At 45.5% G+C, this 22,140-nt stretch overlaps 1 long non-coding RNA gene across 2 annotated transcripts; it reads left to right on the top strand.

Annotated features, from left to right (window-relative positions):
- The first annotated feature begins 1,313 nt into the window (after positions 1-1,313).
- On the top strand, positions 1,314-14,022 carry LOC146395493 (uncharacterized). Of its 2 annotated transcripts, none has more exons than XR_014831175.1 (3): positions 1,314-1,797; positions 2,902-2,948; positions 11,984-14,022. It is a non-coding gene; the product is annotated as an uncharacterized LOC146395493 (long non-coding RNA). The 2 variants fall into 2 exon arrangements; XR_014831176.1 differs by having other exon boundaries at positions 11,888-12,020.
- Positions 14,023-22,140: the final 8,118 nt, after the last annotated feature.

The raw sequence follows: 22,140 nt of genomic DNA, 5'->3' as shown, positions 1-22,140 counted from the left end.
CATCTGTGCTCTATATCACAGCTCACAGCAATGCCGGATCCTTAACGCACTGAGCGAGGCCAGGGATCGAACCTGCATCCTCGTGGATACCAGTCAGGTTCATTACCGCTGAGCCACAAGGGGAGCTTCCCCTGGCTTCTTTCTTTACACTGCTCAGAACTTCAGAAGAGATCTTGGGCAGTCACTTAGCCCATGTGGACCTGGTTTTCTCATCAGGAGCCTGAGACGCGTGACTCCAGGAACTCCATGCTCCCTCTCAGCTCCAGCTTCCTCTGTTTCTCAGACCCACACACCCTGGGGCTGATCAGGAGACAGCAGGCACGCCCTGAGTGTTGGGGCAGTGGTGGTACCCAAGACCTAGACCTGAGCTGCAGCATCTTCAGCAGGGACTTGAGACTTGACAGAAATGCAAGTTCTCTGCCCTCCTTAGACCTCCAAGAATCTGTCTGGGCTTGGGGGCCCCTAAGCTGTGATTGAACAGCCTGGGGGGATTCTGATGCCTCTAAAACTGAACTCTTGTCCTGCACCTGTGTAGTAGGAAGGGCAGGGTCAAGGGACAGATGCCTGTGGCACCTGGAGCCCCTGAGGCTGGAGAAGTGGGGTCAGGGAGGGGCCAGAGGACGGGAGGTGAGTAGCACAGGGAATTTGCTGGCGAGGCAAGAGGCAGTGCCGGTGGCAAGGGTGACAGGGCAGTAGCTGGTGGCTAAGTGTACAGGCTCTCTCTGATCCATTAAATCTGGGCTCTGCCACCTATTGGGTGACCCTGCAAGAGGCTTAAACTCTCTTGCGCTTCCATTTTCTTGTCTTTAAAATTCTAACGGGACGAGCAGTAGCACTAGAGCAGGTGCTGCCCTGATGCTCCTCCGTAATCTCTTCGGGACTCTTTTCCCTGACATTTCTGCTCTTTCAGGATATCAAAGTTGGCTTTCCCTGTCCAAAGGCCCTGTCCTCACCCCGTAACCCAACAGCAGCCCCCAAACCAGGCTGGGTGACTAAACCAGCCCCCAAACCAGTGCCCCTTTGTGGCTAAATCTGCTGTGTATTCTACACTGATTCTAGAGTTTCCTTGTCAGTAAGTGGCACCGTGTATGAGCACCTCTTTGTTTCATCTTGCAGTTCCCCTCGGCTTGCTTCCTAAGATCACCTTCTAAGCCGACAACCTACACTTGCGTCCTTGTCTCAAGGTCTTCTTTGGGGAAAGTCAAGCTGATGACTTAAGTCAAATTAAGGCTGGAGTTCCCGTCATGGCTCCGTGGTTAACAAATCCAACTAGGAACCATGAGGTTTCGGGTTCGATCCCTGGCCTTGCTCAGTGGGTTAAGGATCCAGCATTGCCGTGAGCTGCAGACATGGCTCGGATCCCGTGTTGCTGTGGCTCTGGCGTAGGCTGGTGGCTACAGCTCCGATTGGACCCCTGGCCTGGGAACCTCCATATGCCGTGGGAAGTGGCCCTAGAAAAGGCAAAATGACAAAAAAGAAAAAAATAAATAAAAAGTCAAGGCTAAAGTCAAGTTAGCCTTAACTTGCTCTTTAAGGCTTTAAGGCTTATATGAGGATTAATGAGGTCAGTGCCCCCAGCTGTGGTTGGCACACAGTAGGGGGTCCATAAACACTGGGTTTGGAGTGAGGACACCTGATTCCCGTCGTGCCTTGCGGCCAGCAGCGCAAGGGGTGCCTGAGGAAGCCGGATACTCTCCCTGCCTGTCGGTTTCCAACCTTTTAGGGCTATTTCGGGAATAAAACGGTTGAGCTCTGCAGGCACTTTGCACGCTGTGAAAGGATACACCGGAGTGAAAGGTAAGACAAACCAAAGATTGAAGAAGCCACGCACAGCTAAGCTCCATCTATCAGGAGCCAGGAACCAGTACCGCCTCAGGCCTAGATAGAACCCCCCAGAACCCAGCGCCCTCCCATGAGGAGGGTGGGGCCGGCCGCTGGGGGGGATTCCTCTGCCCTGGTCCTTCGACACAGCGGTGCTGAAAATCAGCCCCTTGGATCCTCCAGGGCTGAGCATTTATTTGGGGTCGATCAAGTTGCCTTAGGAGTCACCAGAACTTTATTTCCAGGTCCTTAAAATGGGTACGTTAGGAAGGGGAGCAGTGCCAAATGGGGAGCTGAACACAGCAGCAATCTCTTACAGATTCAATGCTTGTAACAGTGGCGCATAATTGCGCCATTGGCATCATAATTAAACTATTCACCAGTCGTTCTTAATTCTTAGTGCAGAACTGGCAGAGTGGTCCAGGGCAAGCCCAGAAGACCTTTTCTCACCTGCACTATGTGTGGTTTCTCGAAGAATGCACTACCTCAACTGACCACGATGTCAGGGGCCTGCGTCCCGGGCCCTTTGGCCTCCTCCTGAGCAGGGAAGGTTATTTTGAAAGTGGAGGTGGCAGCAGGGCCTTTTGGGGACCCCGTGGAGGGTGGAGTGCAGGGAGACAGGAGGCAGGGGACTAGTAACATAGTAACAGGCCTCTGGACCCAGGCCCTGAAGGACTGAAATAAAGCCATAGAAAATGGTGACGAGGAGTTCCCCTTAAGGCTCAGCAGGTTAAGAACCAGACGTAGAGTCTGTGAGGATGTGGGTTTGATCCCTGCCCTTGCTCAGTGGGTTAAGGATCTGGCATTGCCACAGGCTGTGGTCGTGGGTCGTAGATGTGGCTCGGATTGTGCGTTGCTGTGATTATGGTGTAGGCTGCAGCTCTGATTTGATCCCTGGCCTGGGAACTGCCATATGCTGCAGGTTCGGTCTTAAAAAAAAAAAAAAGGTGATGAAGAGGTGAAAGGGTCTTGCAGAGATATTTTAAAGGGGAAATCTGTTTTTTGTTTTCTTGCCTGTGTGAAATCACAGAAACACAAGCAGAATAAATAGAGGGTTTTGCTTGTTGTTTTGTTTTTAAGGGAGCACAAAGAATTCATCTACGGCTTCGAGAAACTTCTGGCAACTGGTGAGTTCTGTCGGGGTGCTGCTTCTCTCTCCTCAGCGGAAGAAAGTGTTTTCCTCAGGCAGGCAGCTTGCCAATGACTGTTCCTTCAGCGAAGCACATTTGTATTTTTGCCCCTGAGATATGTTTTTCCTCAAAATGTCCAGGTAGACGCCAGTAAGAGACAACGTGTCCCCAGGTAGCTGATGTTGCTGACAGAAGTTGTGTCCTTTCAGGCTTTCTTCTGCCTGGTGGGGGGGTCTCTGAGCTGTGGCCACTGCAATGCCTGCCGTCATTCCTGGATTTGTCTGGAAAGGGGAGGGGGAGCAGACCCCAGCTCTTCAAGTGTAAAGTTCCTGTGAGGGCAGAGGTGGGGTCCCCAGAGCCTGGCCAGGTCCCATTGTCTCAGACATAGCACTGTGCTCACCCCCGGGGAAGGACCAGGCTGCTACATCTCATCTGGGGCCAGCTGCTTTACCTCAGAAACCTCAGTGTCACCAACTGAAAAAGCAATAAGAACGTGGCAGGGAACAGCTCCCAGCCAGGCTTCTGCTTGAGAAGAGGCGGGTCCTGGGAGGAGAAGCAAGGGGCCCATTGGAGAAAAGACAGCCTCCCAGTGACAGCTGAGGGCCCTTGGCTCTGGGGGAGCTTCCGAGGATGGTGCAAGCCAGCACCCTGGTGCCGTTTAAGACAAGTGTAGGATTTCTGAAGGGGTGGCAGATGGAAATAGAAGAAAGTAAGGAGCAGCGGTTTTGGAGACTGAGGCAAAACCTTCCTGCTGCTTTGCTTAGCTCAGAGACCATGAAGCCACCTGCCTCTCCTGACTTCAAACAGGTGGCCCTCGCTGTGGCCAGAAAGGAAGCATGGCTAGAGTCCCTGTTTCCAAATGCTAGTGTTCTGGATTCTTGTCTGACCCAAAGAAGGGGAAGAGATTCTCCAGATGTGACCAGGGTTGCATTTCCCCCGCCTTTATTTATTCATTTATTTTTTCATCTTTTTTGCACCACAATGGAAACTCCTCCCCCACCTTTAAATAAGTACAATAACACACAAGTCCAGGTTTGTGGAGTCTAAAGCTCTTTAAGACAAGGAATATTGGAGTTCCTGTTGTGGCTCAGTGGGTTAAGAACCTGATCTAGTGTCCATGAGGATGTGGGTTTGATCCCTGCCCTTGCTCAGTGGGTTGAGGATCTGGTGATGCTGTGAGCTGTGGTGTAGGTCACAGATGTGGCTGAGATCTGGCGTGGCTGTGGCTGTGGCTGTGGTGCAAGCCAGCAACTGCAGCTCTGATTTTACCCCTAGCCTCCATATGCTTCATGTGCAGCCCTAAAAAGAAAAAAAAAAAAAAAAAAAAAAAAAGAACTGAAGGCTGTGAATACACAAGTAGGCGTAGGAGTGATTATTTATTCAAAATAAGTGCAGAAATCATAACAAATTACAAAATTTGAACAATGTATTTGATTCCTGGGTGCGCCATAACAAGTGACCACAGACTTCATGATGTAAAGTAAGAGAAATGTATTCTCTCACAGTGCTGGAATCAGAAGACCCAAACCAAGTTGTTAGTCAGGCCCACCCCTCGGGGGGCTCTCAGGGGAAGATCCTTTCCCGGCCCAGTCCAGCTTCTGGCCTTGGCTCGTGGCAGCCTCACTCCAACTGCTCTGCCTCCGAGTTCACCCTGCCTCCTCTTCTGTCTGGCTCCTCTGTGTGTCTCTTACAAGGACACTTGTCATTGGCTTTAGGGCCACCTGAGTAACCCAGGATCATCTCATCTCAGATCATTGGCTTGGAGTTCCCATTGTGGCTCAGCAGGTTAAGAACCTGACTAGTATTCATGAGGATGTGGGTTTGATCCCTGGCCTCACTCACTGGGTTAAGGATCTGGTATTGCCGAGAGCTATGGTGTAGGTTGCAGACGTGGCTCAGATCCTGCATTGCTATGACTGTGGAGTAGGCCGGCAGCTGCAGCTCAGATCGACCCCTAGCCCAGGAACTTCCATATGCTGCAGGTGCAGCTGTAAAAAGATCCTTAACTTTATTATATCTGCAAAGACCTTTTTTCCAAATAAGTTAAAATTCATGGGTTCTGGGAACTAGGATATGTTCATACTTTTTGGAGGCTACCATGCAACCCACTACACTGAAAAATACCATAAACATTGCAGTCAGAAAGGTAACATTTTGCTTTTATATATATATATTTATTTTTTTATTACTCAATGAATTTATTTCATTTGTAATTGTACAATGATCATCAAAATCCAATTTTATAGGATTTCCATCCCACACCCCCAGCACATCCCCCCCACCCACCAAACTGTCTCATTTGGAGACCCTAAGGTTTTCAAAGTCTGTGAGTCAGTGTCTATTCTGCAAAGAAGTTCAGTCTGTCCTTTTTTCAGATTCCACATGTCAGTGAAAGCTTTTGATGTTGGTGTCTCATTGTATGGCTGACTTCAATTAGCATGATAATCTCTAGGTCCATCCATCTTGCTTAAAATGCTGGTATTGCGTTCCTTTTAATGGCTGAGTCATATTCCATTGTGTATATGTACCACATCTTGATCCACTCCTCTGTCAATGGACATTTAGGTTGTTTCCATGTCTTGGCTATTGAAAATAGTGCTGCAATAAACATTGGAATACATGTGTCTTTGCGAGTCATGGTTTTCTCTGGAGAGATGCCCAGGAGTGGGATTGCTGGATCAAATGGGAGTTCTATGTTTAGTTTTCTGAGGAATCTCCATACTGTTTTCCACAATGGTTGCACCAATTTACAATCCCCCCGACAGTGTGCTAGGGTTCCTTTTTCTCCACACCCTCTCCAGCACTTCTTGTTTGTAGACTTTTGGATGATGGCCATTCTGGCTGGTGTAAGGTGGTACCTCATCATGGTTTTGATTTGCATTTCTCTAACATGAGTGATGCTGAATGTCTTTTCATATGTTTTTTGGCCATCTGTAGGTCTTCCTTGGAGAACAGTCTGTTTAGATCTTTTGCCCATTTTTTTGATGAGGTTGTTTGATTTTTGGTATTGAACTGCAGAAGGTGTTTATAAATTTGGGAGATTAATTCCTTGTCCGTTGATTCGCTTGCAAAGATTTTCTCCCATTCTCTGGGTTGTTTTTTCATTTTGTTTAGGGTTTCCTTTGCTGTGCAGAAACTTTTCAGTTTGATTAGGTCCCATTTGTTTGTTTTTATTGTCATTACTCTCAGAGGTGGATCTGAGAAGATGTTGTTGTCGTTTATGTCGGAGAGTGTTTGGCCTATGTTTTCCTCTAAGAGTTTTATAGCGTCTGGTCTTATATCTAGGTCTTTCATCCATGTGGAGTTTCTTTTTGTGTATGGTGTTAGGGAGTGTTCTAATTTCATTCTTTTCCATGTGGCTGTCCAGTTTTCCCAGCACCACTTACTGAACAAGCTGTCTTTTCTCCATTGTATATTCTTGCCTCCTTTGTCATAGATGAGTTGGCTATAGGTGCGTGGGTTGAATTTTGGGCTTTCTATCCTGTTCCACTGATCTATATTTCTGTCTTTGTGCCAGTACCATATGGTTTTGATGATTGTTGCTTTGTAGTATAGTCTGAAGTCTGGGAGCCTGATTCCTCCAGCTCCATTCTTCGTTTTCAGGATGTCTTTGGCTCTTCTGGGTCTTTTGTGCTTCCAAACACACTTTAAAATATTTTGTTCGAGTTCTGTGGAAAATGTCCTTGGTAATTTGATAGGGATTGCATTGAATCTGTAGATTGTCTTAGATAGTACAGTCATTTTGATAATATTGACTCTTCCAATCCAAGAGCATGGTATGTCTTTCCATCTATTTGTGTCATCTTTGATTTCTTTCATCAGTGTCTTATAGTTTTCAGAGTATAGTTCTTTTGTCTCTTAGGTAGGCTGACTCCTAGGTATTTGATTCTATTGGATGTGATGGTAAACAGGATTGCTCCCCTAATTTCTCTTTCTGATCTTTCATTTTTTGCGTATAGAAATGCCATTGGTTTTTGTGTATTAATTTTGTATCCTGTGATGTTGCCAAATTCATGGAAGAGCTCTAACAGTTTTCTGGTCAAGTCTTTAGGATTATCTAGGTATAGTATCATGTCATCTGCAAATGGTGATGGTTTTACTTCTTCCTTTCCCATTTGGATTGCTTTTATTTCTTTTACTTCTCTGATGGCTGTGGCTAGGACTTCCAAAACTATGTTAAGTAGCAGTGGTGAGAGCAGACGTCCTTGTCTTATTCCTGATCTCAGCAGGAATTCTTTCAGCTTTTCACCATTGAGAATGATGCTAGCTGTGGGTTTGTCATATATGGCCTTTATTATGTTGAGGTAGGTTCCCTCTCTGCCCTCTTTCTGAAGGGCTTTTGTCAGAAATGGGTGTTGGATTTTGTCAAAGGCTTTTTCTGCATCTATTGAGAGGATCATATGGTTTGTATTCTTCAGTTTGTTAATGTGGTGTATCACTCTGATGGATTTGTGGATATTGAAGAACACTTGCATCCCTGGGATAAATCCCACTTGATCATGACGTACAATCCTCTTAATGTATTGTTGGATGTGGTTTGCTAGTATTTTGTTGAGGATTTTTGCATCAATGTTCATCAGTGAAACTGGCCTGTAGTTTTCTTTTTTTGTGGTGTTGGTATCAGGGTGATGGTGGCCTCATAGACTGAGTTTGGGAGGGTCCCTTCCTCTGCAATTTTTTGAAATAGTTTCAGAAGGATAGATGTTAGCTCTTCTCTAAATGTTTGATAGAATTCACCTGTGAAGCCATCTGGTCCTGGATTTTGTTTGTTGGAAGTTTTTTGATCACAGTTTCAGTTTCAGTTCTTGTGATTGGTCCATTCATGTTTTCTATTTAGTCTTGGAAGATGGTGCTTTTCTAAGAATTGGTCCATTTCTTCAAGGTTTTCCATTTTGTTGGCATATAGTTGCATATAGTAGTCTCTTATGATCCTTTATATTTCTGTGATGTCCGTTGTTACTTCTCCTTTTTCATTTCTAATTTTATGGATTTGAGTAGTCCTCTCTGTTGTTTTCTTGATAAGTCTGGCTAAGGGTTTATCCATTCTGTTGATCTTTTCAAAGAACCAGCTTTTCATGTCATTGGTATTTTCTATGGTTTACTTCATTTCTGCTCTGATCTTTATGATTTCTTTCCTTCTACCAACTTTAGGTCTTGTCTGTTCTTCTCTCTCAAGCAGCTTTAGGTGTGAAGTTAGCTTGTTTATTTGAGCTTTTTCTTGTTTCCTGAGGTGAGCTTGTATTGCTATAAACTTTCCTCTTAGAATGGCTTTTCTGCATCCCATAGGTCTTGGAGGGTCGTATCTTTGTTGTCATTTGCTTCTAGGTATTTTTAAACTTCCTCTTTGATTTCTTGAGTGATCCATTGGTTGTTGAGTAGCATGTTGTTTAGTCTCCATGTGTTCGTGTTTTTTGCAGATTTTTTCTTGTTGTTGACTTCCAGTCATAAAGTGTTGTGGTCAGAAAAGATGTTTGATATGATTTCAATTTTCTTAAAGTTACCAAGGTTGGATTTGTAGCCCAGGATGTCATCAGTCTTCGAGAATGTTCCATGTAGACGTGAGAAGAATGTGTATTCTGTTGGTTTTGGATGGACTGTCTTATAAATATCTATTAAGTCCATCTGGTCTAATGCTTCATTCAGGGCCTGTGTTTCCTTATTGATTTTCTGTCTGGATGATCTGTCCATTGGTGTAAGTGGGGTGTTAAAGTCCCCCACTATGATTGTGTTATTATTGATTTGTCCTTTTAAGGTTGTTAGCAGTTGCCTTATATATTGTGGTGAACCTAGGTTGGGTGCGTGGATATTTAAAATCATTATATCTTCTTCTTGGATTGATCCTTTCATCATTAGGTAGTGACCTTCCCCGTCCCTTAAAATATTCTTCCTTTTAAAGTCTATTTTGTCTGATATGAGTATTGCTACTCCAGCTTTCTTTTGATCCCCGTTTGCATGGAATATTTTCTTCCATCCTCTCACTTTCGATTTGTATGTGTCCCAAGAAGTGAAGTGGGTGTCTTGAAGACAGCATATATATGGGTCTTGTTTTTGTATCCATTCAGCCAGTCTTTGTCTTTTGGTTGGGGCATGTAGTCCATTAACATTTAAGGTAATTATGGATATGTATGTTCTTCTTGCCATTTTATTCATTGCTTCGGATTTGTTTTTGTTGCTCTTTTTTCTTCCCTTCTTCTCTTGTTCTTTCCTCTTGTGGTTTGATGACTCTCTTTAGTGTTGTATTTGAGTTGATGTTTCTTACTTGTTTGCGTATCAATTGTAGATTTTTGGTTTGCAGTTATTCTGAAATTTTGATATAAGAGTCTATATGTATACGAGATTGTTGTAAGTTGTTGGTCTCTTAATTGCAAGTGCATCTCCAGTGTCCTGCATTTGTACCCTCCTCTTCTCATGATTTCTGATTTTGGTGGCATAATTGTGCAAGGATGTTTTCATATCTTGACTGTATAGTTACCTTTACTGGTGAGCCTTGTCATTTGTGGAATTTTTGTTTCCTGTTGCTGTCTTTTCTTTTTTGCCTAGAGAAGTTCCTTTTGTATTTGTTGTAAGGCTGGTTTAGTGGTGCTGAATTCTCTTAGGTTTTGCTTATCCCTGTGAAGCTCTTGATTTCTCCTTCAAATCTGAATGAGAGCCTTGCTGGGTAGAGTAATCTTGGTTGGAGATTTTTTCCTTTCATCATGCCACTCCCTTCTGGCCTGCAGAGTTTCTGCTGAAAAATCTGCTGATAACCTTGTTTGGGTTTCCTTGTATGTCATTTGTTTCTTTTCCACAGCTGCTTTCAAGATTTTCTCTTTGTCTTTAATTTTCGTTGGTTTGATTAATGTGCATCTCTGGGTATTCCTCCTTGGGTTTATTTTATATGGTACTTGTTGCACTTCCCTGGATTTGGGTGAGTGGTTGCTTTCCCATATTAGGGAAGTTTTAGGCTATTATCTCTTGGAATATTTTTTCTGTCCCCTTCTCTCTCTCTTCTCCTTCTGGCACCCCTGTAATACGGATGTTGGTGTGTTTAACGTTGTCCTAGAGTTCTCTGAGACTCTCTTCATTTGTTTTCAATCTTTTTTCTCTTTTCTGTTCTGCATCCATGATTTCCACTAATCTGTCCTCCACCTCGCTTATTTGTTCTTCTGCCTCCTGTATTCTGCTGTTAGCTGCTTCTAGCAAATTTTTTATTTCAGTTATTGTATTTTGCATCTCTTCTTGTTTAAGTTTTATATCTTGTATCTCTTTGGTCAGTGTTTGCTGTAAGTTATCCATCTTTGCCTCCAGTTGATTTCCAGTGTCTTGCATCATCTTCAGCATCAACAGTCTAAAGTCTTTTTCCTGGAGGCTGAGACTCTCCTCATCACTTATCTGTTTTTCTGGGTTTTTTTTTCTTTCTCCCTTATCTGAGTTATAGTTCTCTGCCTTTTCACTTTTATAGGTTTTTGGTGTGGTGATCTTTTTACAGATAATAGAGTTGTAGCCTCTCTTACTTCTGGTGTCTGCCCCCCTTGTGGCTGAAGTTGGTATGGGCCTTGTTGCTGTAGGCTTCCTGATGGGAGGGGCTGATGCCTGCCCCCTGGTAGATGGAGCTGATTCTTATCCCTCTGGTGGGTGGGGCTTTTGTCTCTGGATGGGATTAGAGACAGCTGTGTGCCTGGGGAGTCTTAAGGCAGCCTGTTTGCTGAGGGGTGAGCTGTGATCCCACCTGGATTGTTGTTTGCCCTGGGGCTTCTCAGTGCTGACTGATGGCTGGGACCAGATTTTCCCAAAATGGCCACCTCCAGAGAAAGGCAAGCTGATGAATGTTTCTGAGAGCTTTGCTTCCAATGTCCTTCCCTCACAACTAGCCACATTCACCCCAGTTTTCCCAGGAGGTCCTCCAAGAACTGCAGTCAGGTTTGACCCAGATTCCTATGGAGACTTTGCTTTGCCCTGGGACCCAGTGCACATGAAAGTCTGCATGCACCTTTTAAGAATGGGAGGTCTCCTCTTCCCCCAGTCCCATGGAGCTCCTGCACAGAAGCCCCACTGGCCTTCAATGCCAGATGCTCTGGGGGCTCTTTTCCCAGTGCCAGAACCCCACACATGGGAGTTTGATGTGAGGCTCAGAACTCTCACTCCTGTAGGTGAGTCTCCGTGAACCAGTTACTTTCCAGTCTGTGGGGCTTCCCACCCGGGAGGTATGGGGTTGTATATATCACATAATCACCCTTCCTACCTCTTGATGTGGCCTCCTCTTTGTCTTCTGGAGTAGGATATCTTTTTTAAGGTTTCTGGTCCATTTGGTTGAAGATGGCTCAGCCTTTAGTTGTGAACTTTGCTGGTTTTAGGAGAGAAGTTGAGCTCAAGTCCTTCTATTCTACCATCTTAATCCCATCCTCTGCTTTTTTTTTTTTTTTTTGGCTTTTAGGGCTGTACCCAGGACATATGGACATTCCTAGGCTGGGGAACTACAGCTGCCAGGCTACGCCACAGCCACAGCAACAAGGGATCGGGGCCACTGCGACCAACACCACAGCTCAGAGCAATGCTGGATCCTTAATCCACTGAACAAGGCCAGGTATGGAACCTGTATCCTCATGGATCCTAGTTGGGTTCCTTAACTGCTGAGCCATGAAGGGAACTCCTGGTAACATTGCATTTTTATTAAATAACCAACACACTTCTGAATACTTTTCCCTGCAATCTTTGGCTGTGTACCCTTGGACTGCCTCAGTATATGACAATAATTTGTAATTTCATTTTCTGTGGAAACAATAGAAGGAAGTTCCCTGTTTACTCCATCCTGATGTATTGAAGGCACATATTGTGGTTCATAGGATGTGTAGGTCATGTGATTCCATACATTTATTGCTTCTAGTACTGCTATGGGTTTGTGCCCACAAACATAGGAATGCTGATGAATTCTATTTCATGTGATCCCAACAAAAAAGGAAAAGGAAAAGCATGGTGCTGTGTTTCTTCAGGATGCTGTAACAAAGTGCTGCAAACCGGGAGACTTAAAACCACAGGGATGTGTTCTTTTACAGGCCTGGAGGCCAGAAGTCTACGGTGTGGGCAGGGCCGTGCTCTGCCTGAGACTCTGCAAGGAGCCTCTCCTCCCTCTCTCCAGTTTCTGTGTTGCCCTCAATATGTGGCATTCCTTGGTCTTCCTGGTGTGAAGTTGCATCATTTCAATCTCATCCTTTGTCACCACTTGGCCTTCTCCAGTGTGTCCAATTTCCTCTTTTCATAATATGAGGCCATCGATCATTGGGTTCGGGAGTGCTCCAGTAGGAGTAAGTGTGGAAGTATGAGATCATTTTAACCAGCACTTTAATTGTAACTGTGATGATTGATGATTTGGGATTGGCATATATACACCAAGGTATATGGAAGGACTGGCCAGTGCGGGCCTTCTGATGATTTGGGATTGGCATATACACACCAAGGTACATGGAAGGACTGGCCAGTGCGGGCCTTCTGATGATTTGGGATTGGCATATACACACCAAGGTACATGGAAGGATTGGCCAATGTGGGCCTTCTGATGATTTGGGATTGGCATATACACACCAAGGTATATGGAAGGATTGGCCAATGTGGGCCTTCTGAAGATTTGGGATTGGCATATACACACCAAGGTATATGGAAGGACTGGCCAGTGCGGGCCTTCTGATGATTTGGGATTGGCATATACACACCAAGGTATATGGAAGGATTGGCCAATGCGGGCCTTCTGGAGAGCACAGAGAACTCTACCCAATAGTCTGTGATCATCTATGTGGGAAAAGAATCTGAACAAGAATGGATGTGTGTGTGTACCACTGAATCACTTTGTTATACAGCAGAAATGATCACAACCTTGCAAATCAACTATACTTCAATGAAACTTAAAAACTTCTATCTGTAATGAAAATTTATATTTTCAGCCAAGACAAGAACAACTCAGACGTACTTTTTGGGCCCTCATTTTCCCCTCTGACATGCATTGTGCATTAAGTAGACTTCCCCAATGGCAGAAAGCCCTGCTCAGCCATAAAGTTCATTCTTTTCTTCTTTTGGGGCTGCCCATGTAACTCCTTAGAAGTTAACACTCCTTTTTCAGTCCTGGAAGAGGTCATGATGACCCACCACTCCCCACATTTTGGTGAATTTCATGTTCAATGCCAATGTATCATTTCCCTTAAAGAGAGTGCTGGGTAAGGAACAGACTGGGTCCAATGACCTGGGGACATGCTGGGCCACACCTAATGGAGTTTGTTACCTTAACTTTCGACCTTACTAATATGAGCAGTATTCTGCCTATTTTACAAGATTATTATGTGTTACCAAATGGGTGACTGTGCCTCCCATAAAAGTAATGATGACTAGGGAACTTGAAACAATTGACCAAATACAGGGTTCTGTAAGCTCAACGATTGTAACAGTGTAACTCTAGACGTGGGAAGAAGCAACAAGAGGGAACCATTTCCTGGACCATAACAGACTCACAAGACAGGTGGTCCAGAGGCCTTAGGCTGCTGCTGAAGGGCCTAATCCAGTCATCACCTGGCCTATCAAGGAAATCCTCGCTGACCTGGGCATGAGCATTCCTGGTGCAGTGGGACAAACTGGTCCCAAACCTGGGTCAAAATTACGACCAAAAGGGAGGAGACTGTAAAATAAAGAATGTTGCCCATCATCCAGTTCTCAAAGAATCAGCCACTGCAGCCGAGAAAGGAGTTCAGAACACCCTGAAAGGAGTTCAAGGTGGAGATTGGGAGAAGGCAGTTTGTGCTCTGGGACACCGGTCAGAACTGGTCCTCAGAGAGTTAGATCTTTGGGGGAGAAAAGGTGATGAACTTAGTTTCTCGTGTCTTCCCCTACTTAGAAAAGCACCGAAACCCTTAAGTAAGACACCTGTTCCTTGTGACTAGCAGTCACCTTCTACCAAGCTGTGTGCTTGGCTGCATGCACCCCTTCCCCAAAGCACATGTGCACAGACCTCGTCCCCTAGCTCTCCCCAACAGTCCTCGGAGCTTCCTGAAAGCCTGTCTCCCAGGCTACCGTCCTCAGGTTGGCCTGAATAAAGTTCTCTATTTCTTTCTTTGGTTGGCTATTCATTTTTCATTGACATCTATAAAGACCCTCGTTCCAAATAGTGTCACATTCACAGGTGTTGGGGCTTAGGACTTCAACCCATCTTTTTGTGAAACACCCTTCAGGTGCATTTATAATTGCACAGCACGCATTCCTCGGTGTATACCAGGAACCTACATTTCAGACTCTGCAACAGTGAGAAGCAAAGCCTCCCCTGATGGTGTTATCCACCTGACAGCTGCCATCACCTCCCATGGCATGGCTGGACATTTCAAACCTGTTCATTATGTTTGCCATAATTTTCTGGAGGAGCGGGGATGCATCATAAAATTCAGAAACCCCAAATGAAACGCTCCCAGAGAAGAACCAAAGGAGAAACTATGGTGTAGAGATGAATGTCTTAGGGGAACCAGTGTTGCCTCTGGATGGGGAACAGAGTGGGTCCTTGATGCTCTTCCCAATTTGCTATCGGTTTCAGGGTTTTACATTGCTGACTCTGGGTGTTCTTTGGAGCTCACATCTCTCCTGCTTGACTTTAATCCTACCTTTATGAGTATGGGGGGTCTCAGAACAGACCCTGACAACTCTGCATGCCTGCCCTTAAACCCTCCCATCTGCCAGGATAGGACCCACCCGCTGGTGGCAGGCCCTCCAGCTGTGGAATGACTTCATTTGCATTGCTATTTAGAAGGGAACGGCCCAGCTCCACGGAAAGTCTTTCCTTTGTAACAAATAAGCATTTTTCTTTTCATATGTGGCATTTTTCTTTTCCTTACCCTGCAGGGTAAAATGAAACTTGCAGATGTTCCTATAACCCCAGGAGAATAAGATTCACAGATGAGCTTGGCTTTGAGACTGGGTTAGACAGTTGCCATGTGGCCTGTGGTCAAGTCAGAGGGAGCAGCTGGGAATTGCATTTGAGGACTGACTTCATGGCTGTGGTTGGAGAGCAAGAAAGCCTGTCTGTACAGAGCCTGCCCTCCAAACTGCAATGAGTGTACTTCCCCTGATAACAAAGCCTGTGACAAAGCAGGCAGGTAAGAGCATCTTCTTGTCCCAAGACAGTTGCAGAGACTTGGCTTTCTCTGATCCTGGAGGTGGTGATGGGGCAGTGGAGATCAATGGAAGATGCAGAAGGCAGGACCCTTAACCCAAAGGGACTCCATTCAGGAGAGATCCAGATTAAAAAATTGGTCCATGATGACTCTAGGAACAGTGATCACTTTAATACATAGAGGCAAATGGGAATTCTGGTTGTGGCTTAGCCAGTTAAGAACCCAACTAGCATCCATGGATTTGATACCTGGCTTCGCTCATTGGGTTAAGGATCCGGTGTTGCCACGAGCTACAGCATAAGTTGCAGATGCGGCTTAGATTCTACATTGCTGTGGCTGTGGCGTGGGCCTGCAGCTGCAGCTCCATTTCGACCCATGGCCTGGGAACTTCCGTATGCCACAAGTGTGGCCCTAAAAAAAAAAAAAAAAAGTAAAGACAAATGGATGCCAGGGCTGTGTATTTTGTGGCAGACCCATTTTACTAAATCAGCCAATTAGCTGCCACCTGTTTCCAGGGTGTTGTGCTCAGATCAACCCCAGGCTCCAAGCCCCACACAGACCCACAGTTCAACCACCTAGTACACATTTAAGGACAATTCTCCCATTCAAATATCAGAGTCTTTAAGAAGGAGCCCGTTTCCAATCACCGCTAGTTTTCAAAACAGCAAAACTCTTCTCATGGATGGTAAAGGATCTCAGGGACCATGCCTCCTTTCAGAGAGCTGGCCTGCCCTCTTCCCAGGCTCATTCCATGCTGATTTTCACCCTTGTTTAACTGGAGAGGAGGACAAAAAAAACCTTTCCTGCCCTCTTAGGGTCTGCCTTGGGAGCCCTAGAAATCAAGCTGACAAAAGACAGATTACGGAGAGAAAAGGCACCCATATTTTATTTAGCATCAATATTTTTATATGTATGCAGAGCCCTTAACATAAAAGAAATGAAGACTCTCAGAAGTGGTTTGGTCTGAAAGTTTATTGACCATTTTTTACCAAAAAGAGAGAAATTGTGGACACATGACGGACCGGAAGGACTTTGAACTTTTGGAGGCAGTAACTTGTGGAAGAGCAAATACAAGGGGGAAAGAAATGGAAAGTAAGGATTGATTAGGGAGATTTGTTCTGTGGATTCCTCTTCTTGCATCTCTGGGCTGATAAGCATCTAGAGTCTTCTCTGGTGATTAATGGTGATTCAGAGTTGTTCTGCCGGTCTTGATATGGGGGTGGGGCACCTCCACAAGGGGAAATTTATGCCTTGCTTTTAGGCAAAGAGAGAGCTTCTCTGTGTCTTATTAAAGAAATATCAGCACTGGAGGGTAACGTGGTAAACACAGGTTTTATTCAGACGATGGCAATCAGGAAAAAGAGCCCTTAACAGAGAACAGGGCACAATTCCAAAGACTGCTGACAGGGTTTGATGACCTGGGGCAGGGTGGGGGTCGGTGGGAGGAAGAGTACCGAAGAGGAAACACTGGGAGTCAGGGGGTGTCCACTGAAAAAAACAGGCACAACCTAAAAGTTGAGAGTTAAGTTTTATTTGGGGCAAGATGAGGACGATAGCCTGGGAGTCGGCGTTTCAGATAGCTCTGCAAAACTGCTCCAAAGAGGGAAAGAGAAATGTCATCCTCCACTGTCATCCAGGTGGTGGCCAATGACTCTGAATTGTGCAGTAGACACATTTGAGGTACTGTCCATAGACACAGAGGCATTTAATTGTCATCATGGCCAGACATCTTAGGATGTAAATCCTCCCCAATTGAAAGAATTCCACAAGAGAATGTACAGAAAATGACTGTACATAGCCCCAATTATCTTAAAAATGTGTACCCATAGGCACTTGCTTATATAAATATATTTGTAGTCGTACCTGTGTTGATAATTAATATCTGTCTCCTCACATAAGTAAACACTCCTTAAGTTCAGGGATCATGTCAGCTGGAACCTAGAAAAGAAGAATGATGTCCTGACAAAATGAACACGTGAAAAACTTCCAGCAATTTATATTGCTGGAATATAATATAAATAATATAAATGTGTTACATTTCAGCTCCTTACCACGTCTTAGCTATAAACGGCATTCCCCAAAAATGTTGACTTTCCAATCCAGATAACGAATGCTTTGGAAATATTTTGGATCTCATTATTGATCACATAAACGACCAGCATCCCAGCTGCTGGGCTTGAAATCCATCATCGGATTCCCACGGAGACAAGCTTTTGCACGGGCTGCTCCCAGCGGTGATCCAGTGTGGTTGAGACACCAGAAGCCCAATTTCTAGGATGGATCATGTTGGGTTGAGGACTCCCTTGAAGTACTGCTGTCCCAAACTCTTCCACTCAACACTCCTTCCTTCCCTCACTCCTTCTGAAACTAGAGGAACCCTCTGCCTGACTTCCAGGGCAAACCACAGGGACACACACATGAAAAGAGGAGACTCTTCGGCAGAAAATAGAAATGGCTTCCATGTATGTACAGGCAGCTGAGCCCAAAAGAATCCCCCAAGACTCCTCTGGCCCCAAAGGGGCCAGAACATCCGAGCGTTTTCTGTGTCCCCAGAGGGCAGACTTCAGCTATAGCTTTCAGGTATAATCTTTCTTGAAATAGTTTCGTTGTCACCCTGGGGGGAAGATGGGGACATTTCAGGAAGCTTTCTGAAATTGAAGTTTTTCATGCATGAAATGATGGAATTATTACTAACTCAGCCAAATGTCTAGTCGGCAGTATCACTTCCAAAGTGAATGGAAGCTCAAGATACAAATTTCGTCTTGAGTTTACACAAATTTAAAACATAGATTTTGCAGATGAGTTTTGTGACTGAAACATTTCACACTGCGGTCATCTGCTCACTGTATAAGCACTTTTTTCACCAGGACAGTTCTTGACATTTAATATAGTGTGAGCCCCTTCCGTGTCAATAAAAAGTCTTTCATTTTTAAAAGTCACGTACTATCTGTTGAATGGCTGTGCCATCATTTATTCACTCACTCCCCTTCCTTGCTGCCTGTCAGCCAGGAGCCCCTCTTAGCTGGGAGGCTTTCTCAGCAAGTCCACCTCCATTCCTTGGTAAGTTGGCCCCTGCATCTTTAAGCCAGCCCAGGTGTGTCAAAGCCTTCTCACACTTGGAATTTCTCCAACATACTTTCCTGCTGCATCTCTTCTGCCTCCAACCACCTCTAAGTTCCCCCCTGTTCGATTCTAGTAATCTAAATCATATCTGCAAAGTCCCTTTTTCACAGACTATACCATCTTTCCAGGACCCAGGGATTGTGGCGTGAACATCTTTGGGGCAGTTCTGCCTGCCTCAGTGCTTTGTACCTTCTGTGCACACAGTTAGGTGCTTTATAAATGTTAATTGCCATAATTTCCCAGTCATTCAGTTTCAGGTTGCTCTTCTTATACCTGTAGATCATATTACAATAAATTGCTTTGTTTTGTTCTAGTCATAGCTCACATATTCTAGATCTCTGCCATCCTGAGGTCAACTTCTTCTTCTTTTTTTTTTTTTTTTTTTTTTTTTTTGGTCTTTTTGCCTTTTCTTGAGCCACTCCCACGGCATGTGGAGGTTCCAGGCTAGGGGTCTAATCTGAGCTGTAGCCACCGGCCTACACCAGAGCCACAGCAATGCAGGATCCGAGCTGTGTCTGCAACTCACATCACAGCTCACAGCAACGCTGGATCCTTAACCCACTGAGCAAGGCCAGGGAATGAACCCACAACCTCATGGTTCCTAGTCGGATTCGTTAACCACTGTGCCATGACGGGAACTCTCTGAGGTCAACTCTTGAGGGAAGAATGAGGATCACAGCTGTAATCTTAGTTTGGAAATGGCACTTGGTTCTCCTTGTGCATAAGGATGTAGAGTTGAGGATTGAGGGGAATCATGGGCCTGGAAAAACCTTACATCAGTTAGAATTAGGTTCAGCTCCAGGTGACAGAAAATTTAACCTGTGAAGAGGTAAAGAGGCTTAAACAAGACTGAAGTTCATTTCTCTCATATCAGCGAAGTCCAGAATTAGGTACCCAGGAACTGGTAACATTAGTTCCACAATAGGCATGGACCATGGCTCTTTTTTAGTGAGTTGAATTGCTGTACTTTCCCCATATAGTTTCCACCTCAATGTACAAAATAGCTGCTTGAGCTATTACATCCACATTCCTGCCAGTAGGAAGGAGGAAGGTAGAGACATCACACGTAAAACCTCTTATGACTCATTGGCCAAAAGTTGCTCACATGACTATCCCTAACCTCAAGGAAATCTGGGAAATGTAATCTCTACTCTAAGTGGCCATTATGTCCTGTATGTGTTCTTGTGGCTAAACAAGTAGGGGGGAAACTAGCAATCTGCCATAGATCCAGATCTAAAATTAGGGAGTTCCCATTGTGGCACAGCGGAAACAAATCTAACTAGTATCCATGAGGGTGCAAGTTTGATCCCTGGACTTGCTCAGTGGGTCCGGGATCCGATGTTGCTGTGAGCCATGGTGTGAGTCACAGATACAGCTCGGATCCCGTGTTGCTGTGGCTGTGATGTTGGCCTGCAGCTGCAGCTTCCACCCCCAGCCGGGGAACTTCCATATGCCATGGGTGTGGCCCTGAAAAAATAAAAAAAAATAAAAAATCTAAAAGTATTTTCAATTTTTCTTCTGAGTCCTTCTACCTGCAGGCTGAGGAAAGTGATCTCCAGGAAGCTGCATATATGCCCAGGAGGGTGTGAAGAAAATACAGAGGGGTGTTACAAGTCAAATGTTCATGATTTAAGGCCCCAAACAAGGAACTAAAGGTCCCTAATGGGAGTTTCCATCATGGCTCAGTGGTTCATGAGTCTGACTAGGAATCATGAGCTTGCGGGTTCGATCCCTGGCCTTACTCAGTGGGTTAAGGATCCAGTGTTGCTGTGAGCTGTGGTGTAGTTTGCAGATGTGGCTTGGATCTGGCGCTGCAGTGGCTGTGGCATAGGCCAGAGGCTACAGCTCCGATTCGACCCCTATCCTGGGAACCTCCATATGCCGCAGGTGCGTCCCTAGAAAAGGCAAAAAGACAAAAAAAAAAAAAAAAAAAAAAAAAAGTCCCTAATGAACTAAGCACATGTAAGCTTTACCCCCACCCATTTCTCTGTCCTTACTTCACACTAGCATCTTTCACAGCCCCCCACCCTCACCCCCACCTCACTTCCTTTCAGCCTCTCGCAGAGTTTTAGCAAAGGCAACAGAAAGCAGATAACAGGCAAGCTAACTGCAAAGTGACACAGCAAATATTTTAATAGGCCCAGGGTTTCATGAAGCCTGTGCAATGACATTAGAGAACCTCTTGTTCCCAGCAAAACCAGTGATAAATGAATACCCTTGAAGAGTGAGACTCATTAGCAATTCAAGGAGGAAGATGGTTGAGGCATTTCAAAAGGGAGTTCTTTGAATATTTAAGATTTAGGAAAAGCACTTGGTGAAAACTGTGAAAAGCAGCATGGTCATGTATTCTTTTGAGTTAAAAAATCACCCCTTCCTTTCCTCTTTAAAAGAGCCTGACTTGTATTCATGAGGATGCGGGTTTGAGCCCTGGCCTCGCTCAGCAGGTTAAGGATCTGGTATTATTTTGAGCTGTGGGCATAGGCTACAAATGCAGTTCAGATCTGGTGTTGCTGTGGTGTAGGCTGGCACCTGTAGCTCCAATTGGACCCCTAACCTGGGAACTTCTATATGCCGCGGGTGTGGCCCTAAAAAAAGTGTAAACTTCATGGGAAAGTTAATGCCTTAGTGCCCAGGTTATCAGCGATCACAGAGGGCCTCTCCTCTCAGACACAGGAAGGGGCTTTATGGAAACACCAGACCTTTGTGGAGAAGACAGAAGAAGGGTCAGCTGAAGGCCAGGGTGAATGTGGAGAAGCACAGTGCGGTTCTAAAAGATTGCTAAAGCCCCACAGAGCCAGACGGTGATGTCACTTAAGTTAGGAAATATTTGCAGGAGAGGCCTTTGTGGCCAAGCTGGTATAAATAGTCACTCTGATTGCATCTTAAAAGAGTATCACTTACCAACGTGGCTAACCCTCCCGTCAAGAGGAAGGTGGCCCCTCCCTGTCCTGTAATAATACCCCTTGGAGGCCCTGGGGGGAGGTGGAGGACTGAGCCCAGGGCCCGTGGTGGTTGTGGTGGACTCAGCACGTGGTGCAGGCAGGCGTGTGGGGCCCGAGGTGTGATCCAGTCTCTTCATGGGTCATCACTCTTGGTATGAGCTGAACGGCGTCGTTCCCCCCACCCCCCGCCCCCGCCCCGAGTTCCCAAGTTGAAGCTCTAATGCAGATGTGACTGCATTGGGAGAAAGGGCCTTTGGAGAGGCAATTCAATTAAAACAAGGCCTGGAATGTGGACGCTAATCCAGTCGGACTTGTGTCTTTATAGGAAGAGGACATTAGGAGGCACACAGATGACCAGGTAAGGACACATCAAGGAGGCAGCTGTCTGCAAGCCCAGGAGAGAGGCCTCAGGGTGACCACACCTGCTAGCACATGGGTCACTCAGACTTCCAGCCACCAGGACTGTGAGAAAACAAATACATTTCTGTGTTTTTTTTTTTTTTTTTTTTGCTTTTTAGGGCTGTACTTGCGGCATAAGGAGATTTTCAAGGCTGGGGGTCGAATCAGAGCTACAGCTGCTGGCTTACACCACAGCCACAGCAACGCAGGATCCAAGCCGCATCCGTGACCTACACCACAGCTCACAGCAACGCCAGATCCTTAACCCACTGATCAAGGCCAGGGGTTGAACCCACAACCTCATGGTTACTAATCGGCTTGGTTTCTGCTGCACCACAACAGGAACTCCCATTTCTGCTGTTGAAGCCTCCTGTGGTCCCTTGTGGTGATGGCTCGAGCAGACCAGCAGGGCTTCTGAGAGGCAGGAACTGCTCAGCATCTCTAGCTTCTGCTCTGCTCTCCTGCACCTGCTTCAGACCTTCACTGGAACTTCTCATGTGGCCATAAGTCTTTGTTCTCCTAAGGGCCTCCTCTTCTTGACCGCCAGTCTCTGAAGAGGAAGGACTATGTTTTGGTTAACTTGTATTTTCAACGTCCAGCCCTTTG

Source organism: Sus scrofa, chromosome 16 (assembly GCF_054392235.1).
Source record: "Sus scrofa isolate SSC_HxYL_T2T_F1_AM1 chromosome 16, Sscrofa_HxYL_maternal_Yorkshire_Landrace_v2.0, whole genome shotgun sequence".
NCBI lineage: Eukaryota > Metazoa > Chordata > Mammalia > Artiodactyla > Suidae > Sus > Sus scrofa.
This window is presented reverse-complemented; position numbering and strand designations above follow the sequence as displayed.